The sequence below is a fragment of the Dipodomys spectabilis genome, unplaced genomic scaffold (genome assembly GCF_019054845.1).
Source record: "Dipodomys spectabilis isolate Male_0828 unplaced genomic scaffold, ASM1905484v1 ptg000032l, whole genome shotgun sequence".
Classification (NCBI taxonomy): Eukaryota; Metazoa; Chordata; class Mammalia; order Rodentia; family Heteromyidae; genus Dipodomys; species Dipodomys spectabilis.
Window position 1 is genome coordinate 25,431,204 of NW_024870709.1, and position 7,065 is coordinate 25,438,268.

Genomic DNA, 7,065 nt, shown 5'->3' on the forward strand with positions numbered 1-7,065 from the left:
TGGATGTCCAAGTGTATTTTTGTGTCTTTTACCATCCAGTGTGTTTCCTTGTAGATTTATAGGCACCATGCAACTTATGTTCCTTTCCCTTCCCTTCCCTTCCCATCCCTTCCCTTCCCTTCCCTTCCCTTTTCCTTTCCTTTCTTTCCTTTTTGTCAGTCATGGGGCTTGAACTCTGGGCCTGGGCACTGTCCCTCAGCTCTTCAGCTCAAGGCTAGCACTCTACCACTTGAGTCACAGCACCACTTCCAGCTTTTTCTGTTTATGTGGTGCAGAGCAATTGAACCCAGGGCCTCATGCATGTGAGGCAAGCACTCTACACTAAGCCACCTTCCCACCCCAACCTATGTTTCTCTGAGTCTGGCTTACTTCACTTTTTCCAAGTCTTTCCATTTTGTTAAGAATGGGACAATATCATTGTTTCTGATGAAAGCATAGAATTCCATTGTGTGTGTGTGTGTGTGTGTGTGTGTGTGTGTGTGTGTGTGTGTGTGTGTGTGTGTGTGTGTGTATGCCACATTTCTTGATCCATTCACCTGTTAAGAGGCATCTGGGTTGATTCCATATCTTAGCTATGGTAAACAATGCTGCATTGAACATGATTGTGCTAGTAGCTTTAGTGGTCATTGGATAAAGGCCCAGGAGTGGAATTGCTGGGTAATAGGGATGCTCTATGTTAAGTCTTCTGAGGAACTGATTTCCATAGTTGTTAAACAAGTTTACATTCCTATCAACAGTGTAGTAGAGTTCCCTTTTGGCCATATCCCTGCCAGCATACATTCTTGTTAGTTTTCTTGATAATGGCCATTCTAACTGGGATGAGGTGGAATCTCTATGGTGTTTTGATTTGCATTTCTTTTATGGCCAGAGATGTCAAACATTCTATGGGAATTAATTTGGATCCATTAGAACGGGGTGAAGAGTATTCTTCAAGTGACCTAAATGTCTTCTGCTAAACAATATTTTTAAAGATCTTTTCACATCTTTTCTAACTGGTCTACTGGAAGCCAAACTTCCAGCATGTGAACTCCTGGTAGTAGTACATCATAGCATAGCACATAAAAGCATAGCATATGATACTTGAATTCCATGAATGTTAGCTATTATTGGTTATTGATGTGTATAAGGTGAAGAGAAGACAGTACTGTTGAAGAAAGGTGAGATATTAATTTTAACTTTGAGAAAATTGAGTTTAGTGAATCAGTATGATTCACTATGTTGATTGACTATGTTGAATTATAGTTAAGGATCAAGATTCAGGAGACAGGACAGGGCTAAAGGTGGTAGGTAAAATAATGTCAAGAAGAATGTAAAGTAAGTAGAGCAAGGTGATAGTAAGGTGGGAATCTCTAGCAAACATCAATGTGTAAACTAGTGGAGTTGTGTCCATACTCATGCCAAACTGCCTGCATAAGAGCTCTGGACACCAGATGAAGCATCAAGGTACTGGTTCTTAGCATAAAAAGAAAGGAGCCCCCCCCCCTCACAAAAAAAGAAAGGAGCCACCTGAAGCAGAAAAGCAGGGAAGAAAGGGTATCTTTTTCATTTTCTTCCAACTCCTGAATTGTAGCATGAAGAGAGATATCTTTTGGTTGGGAGAGGGAGAGAAATGTCTAGGCTTTAGACTTGGAACACAGGACCAAGCTTACCATAGGGAAACCTAGTGCCAGGCTGAATCTGTAGCCTCTGTCCTTAAACCAGGGAGTACAGGTTAAGCCTCTGGGCATGCATTACCTTATGATCAAGAGACCATGTACACAATGTGGCCCCAGATTTAAGTAGCACAAATGCAGACAGATTCTGTCTTACAGATAATTAAACAAGGAAATAAGCACAGAACTTTGCTGTCCCGACCCGCAGGACTTCAACCAGGGCAGTGAACCTAAGCGAGAAGGAATGAAGGGACAAGAGACACGAAGAAGGACAGCAAGACAAGGATTCTGATCAAGCTGCCAAATTTTTATTTTTCACACAAGGGTATTTATATGCTTGGACTTAGGGCGTGGTGCAAAGGTGGTCGTTAGTAGATTTAGGGCGGGGTGAAAAGGTGGTTATTAGTAGCTGCAGGGTGTTTACTTTAAGGCGTGGTGAAAAGGTGGGATTCTGTAAACTCAGGCTCAGGTTGTTCCAGTGAGATAGTTAAGCCTATCAAATTTGAGAGACTTAACTTTTGGCTCCCAACACTTTGCTTTGGATCTTAGTGCTGTACTAGAAAACCACAGTACTGGCATGACTCTAGCAGCCTCTGTCTCTAGGCCAGTGCTTATGGAGTCTCTGGTCCTGATTTATGCTAGGATATCTGATATCTGGAGTCCTAACTGGAAAAAAAAAGCTTGCATTACAACCAGAGTCACTCATAATTGATGCAGTCATTTGGGATCCCAAGTTTATTCTAAAGTAGATAGATGATAACCTCATGTGAATTTGTTGTGTTCAGTGCCTGTGTTGGATTTGTTGGACTGTGGGATTCAGGTGAAACACTGCACTGTGATGTTGGTGGCCACAGGACTATCATCCTTCACCTCAGCTTAGGTGGTACAACACAGAGAGAATTAATGTCCTCTTGGGAAAATAGGGAGTTAGGTGCCAAGTTATCTCATTGAAACCTAGGGGTGGTCCTCCCAGAGAGAGGGCCTGTGTCAGACTGCCGACTGTGGATAAGCCATTCAGGCACAGATCAGTCCCAGGCAAAGACTCATATTGGTAGACTACCACTCTCAAGTACTACTCAGGCCATTCTGAACATACCAACTGCAGAAACTTGTTAGTTGTTAGTTCTAGATCAGTGATAGCATACAAACCAAAGACTAGCAGCAGATTTGAACTTAGGGCATTATCTATTGTTGAAAGAACAGCAGTGGCCATTGTCTTCAAGAAAATTAGAAGCAAGCTTAGAAATTCTCAAATGAAACCAAAGTATAAAGATGGAATGAATACTTGATCCCTCAGTCAGGAGACTTGTACTCTAACAACCATTAAGTACTTTCGGGGGGCAGGTGGGGGCTGGGAATGTGGCTCAGTGGTAGAGTGCTTGCCTTGCATGTATGAGGCTCTGGGTTCAATTCCTCAGTACCACATAAGCAGAAAAAGCCAGAAGTGGCGCTGTGGTTCAAGAGGTAGAGTGTTAGCCTTAAGCTGAAGAGTGAGGGACAGTGTCTAAGCCCAGGGTTCAGGCCCCATGACCGACCAAAAAAGAAAAAAGAAAAAAAAAGAAAAAAGAACTGGGAACCTCGTATTGACCTACTAGACAAAAGAAGACAGAAGGAAGTATGTAGCAACTTTATGTGTAAGCTCTCATACAGAGAGTTCAAATTAGCTGTGTTAAGGAATCTGGTGAGTTTCAATAAAACTCAGAGAAGTAATTCAGTACTTTATTAGTGAAATTTAGTGAGTTTGAAGTAATTAAAACAGGAATCTTTGAGCTGAAGAGCACAGTAAATAAATGAAAAATGGGATAGATGAATTAGTAGCAGAACAGAAACAAAGCTCAAAGGCAGTGAGCTCAAAGGCAGGCTCTACATTCAGAGGAGAAAAATAAACAACAGAATAAAAATGACTGAAGAAAACTTTGGGGGTACCATAAAAAAGAACACTTTTCAGGGGTTGAGGGTTCAAGAGGGACTTGAAGATTAACAGGTAATAATAAAACAACCTCCAAAGATACAAATTATCTCGTGAGGGAATGTGGCTTAGTGGTAGAATGCTTGCCTAGCATGCATGAGGCCCAAGGTTCAATTCCTCAGTACCACATAAACAAAAAATAGATTAATTAAAAACAAATTATCTCGTGATAAGAGGTCATATTAAATTCAACCAAATCTAACTTGAGATACTGCATAATTGACTCTGAAGTATTAAACAGAAAGAGGATTCTCACAGCAGCAAGAGGAAAGAAACAAAATATAAGTATACCAATTCATCTGATGACAGATTTTTTTGATGGAAACTTTGCCAAAGAGTGGAAAGACATGGAATGGCATATATGCCATAGTTCATAGTACCGATAGAGAACAACAAGGCATAAAACCCTACCAACCAACCCTACTGTACTCAAGCAATACTTTAGAAATGAAAAGACAATATAGCCATTCCAAGATGAAACAAAAGATGATACTATCATTATCAGACCTATAATAAATATGAAACAAGCTTGTTTAATTGAAAAAAAGATAATAATGAATAAGAAGATAAACATCAAAAAGGTATAAAACTCACTGACAAAAAGTGATGAAGAAGAGGGGCTGGGAAGGTGGCTCAGTGGTAGAGTGCTTGCCTTGCATGCATGAGGCCCTGGGTTCAATTCCTCAGCACCACATAAGCAAAAAAAGCCAGAAGTGGCGCTGTGGTTCCAGAGGTAGAGCGCTAACCTTGAGCTAAAGAGCTGAGGGACAGTGCCCAGGCCCAGAGTTCAGGCACTATGACAAAAAAAAAAAAAAGAAAAGAAAAGAAAGAAAGTGATGAATAAGAATTCAGAATATACCAATATTGCAAACATAGTATATAAAACGATACAGTAAAATGAAATTAAGTCAAACCATTAAAAATAATAATGACATTAGTATGTGATGTGATAAGCAGCAGAAAAAGATGTAAAATAGACCATGAGAATTTAAATTATTTGGAAGAATGGCTGCAGTATGGAGGGTTTTAAAAAAAATTAATAGTTTATCACTTTTTCTTCCTATCTTTATAATAATACCAAATTCTTATAATTTCAAATTAGCTTACTGTAATAAAACTTTGAAAGTCTCATAGTATCCACAAAATACATTAACCAAACAATCTTGTCTGTTGTCTATTAGCAAATAATTAAAACTCACTAGTAAAGAAAAATCACAAAGGAAGACTGTAAGAATAATTTGAGAATTACAAAAGATGAGAAAATAAATGACTAGTAAGGCCATAGCTATCAACAACTGACTAAAACAAAAATAATACAAATCCCCTAGTTGGAGAACAAGAGAGAGGGTTATTCTGAGCATAACATGATACATGAACATCTGAACTGATATGGTAAAAGTGTTGGTGCAATCAACTCACTAAAAAGAAACAAAAAGAATGACAGAAAAGTAAAACAGACACAGCTGGGGAGCATAGAGTAGAAGGAGGAGAGAGAGTAGAAGTGAATGGGACCAAATATGGCTGAAGCAGTTTGTATATAGGAAAACTGAGCAATGAAATCGGCTGGAATTACTTTAGAAAGAGGAAAGTGGGATAAGAGAACGTGATAGCAATGGTGAGGTTATCAGGACACATTCTACACACATGTAGAAATATCACAAAATCAGGGCTGGGAAGGTGGCTCAGTGGTAGAGCGCTTGCCTTGCATGCCTGAGGCCCTGGGTTCGATTCCTCAGCACCACATAAGCAAAAATGAAAAAAGATGGAAGTGGCGCTGTGGCTCAAGTGGTAGAGCGCTAGCCTTGAGCTGAAGAGCTGAGGGACAGCACCCAGACCCAGAGTTCAGGCCCCACAACCGGACCCCCCCCCCCCCAAAAAAAAAGAAATATCACAAAGAAACCTCCTTCTCCATCTAATGTACACTAATAAAAAAAAAGTGATTTTTTAAATGAATAGGTTTTTGTTTGTCACTAGTAAAAATCTGAATTTTAAATGATTTCTTGGATTGGTGGTTCGTATACATCATCTCATTTGATTTTAGCACCGGTCTCATCCCCAGTAGCTTTTCCAGAATTACTTCCAGAAAACTCCATGAGTTTTCCCAATTTAAACTTGGGCTTCTTCCTCATTTTTATTTCTCCGGTGAAGACATGAAGTGAACGCATAGGCGGGCAGGCTTTTTCTATGTCTTTCCCCATGCTGTCTGGAACTCCTTTCAAGCCATGAGTCTGCACCTCTCAGGTCATGATTTCTATCATCTGGCAGACCTGTTGATGTTAAACATAGGAGGTCTTGTGGCTCTGGTTGTTGTGTTTTTACTAAAACCAACACAGAACAGATGAGGCAAAGAGCCATCTGTAGTCTTCACATCAACCTAAGCTTCATCCTGGTCCGTCCCTTTTTCATCATGGTGCCCATGTTATCTGTGGTAAGATCCGTGCCGTGGAAGTTCATTAGGCCGTTCCTGCCCTGGGCTTCCTTAGGAATTGAATTTGCTGAATACCACATCATCATTCTGCAAATGATGAGCAAAGGTTCACTTGAGACTCCCAGTCCTTGAGGCCATTAGATGCAATTTTGGGTCCTTGAGTCCTCATGACTAGTGTTTTCCCACTACTTCTTACATTGAACACGGCTGGTGATTTCACATTATACCAATCTTTCTTAGAAAATGGATCAACCATTTTTTTCTTCTTGGCTCCTTTTTACTACCTTTTGTAAGGCCCTTGTTTTTGCCAATTACCATAGTGCTACTCAGAAAGCCAAAAGGGCTAATAACTAAAATTTTTAATAAAATAATCACAAGCATATTGTTATTTTTATTATTATTATTTTGCTGGGGCTTGAACTCAGGGCCTGGGCACTGTCCTTGAGCCTCTTTGTGCTCAAGGTTAGCACTCTACCACTTGAGCCACTGCTCTACTTCTGGCTTTTTCTGAGTAGCTTATTGGAGATAAGAGCCACATGGACTTTTCTGTCCAGATGGTCTTCGAACCGTGATCCTTAGATCTCAGCCTTCTGAGTAGCTAGGATTACAGGTGTTAGCCACAGGTGCTCACAAGCATATTTTGCCTAGAAGAAATTAATTCCATCTGTAAAGACACATATGAGTTAAAAGTGAAGGGATGGAAAAGATATTCAATGTGAATACAGCCCAGGAGAAAACAGAAGTATTGCTGCTGTAAGCTAGAGAGACAAAGAAGTTCATTAAATAGTAATAAAGGGTTAAACCAGCAAATGTGAATACGTATGTACCCAATAGCATAGTTCCCAAATACATAAATTCAGTATTAGTGGTTCTAAAGGGAGAGAAGAACTTCAATACAATAATAATAAAGAACTTTTAACAATCCCCTCCAGCAAAGGACAGTTCATCAGACAGAAAATCAATAAACACCAGAGTTATACTGTATCTTAGTCCAAATGGACCTATGGACATCTACG

General features: G+C 39.9%; 1 pseudogene; it reads right to left on the minus strand.

The window, feature by feature from the left end:
• Nucleotides 1-5,609: 5,609 nt before the first annotated feature.
• Nucleotides 5,610-6,367, minus strand: LOC122105689 (annotated as a pseudogene).
• Nucleotides 6,368-7,065: the final 698 nt, after the last annotated feature.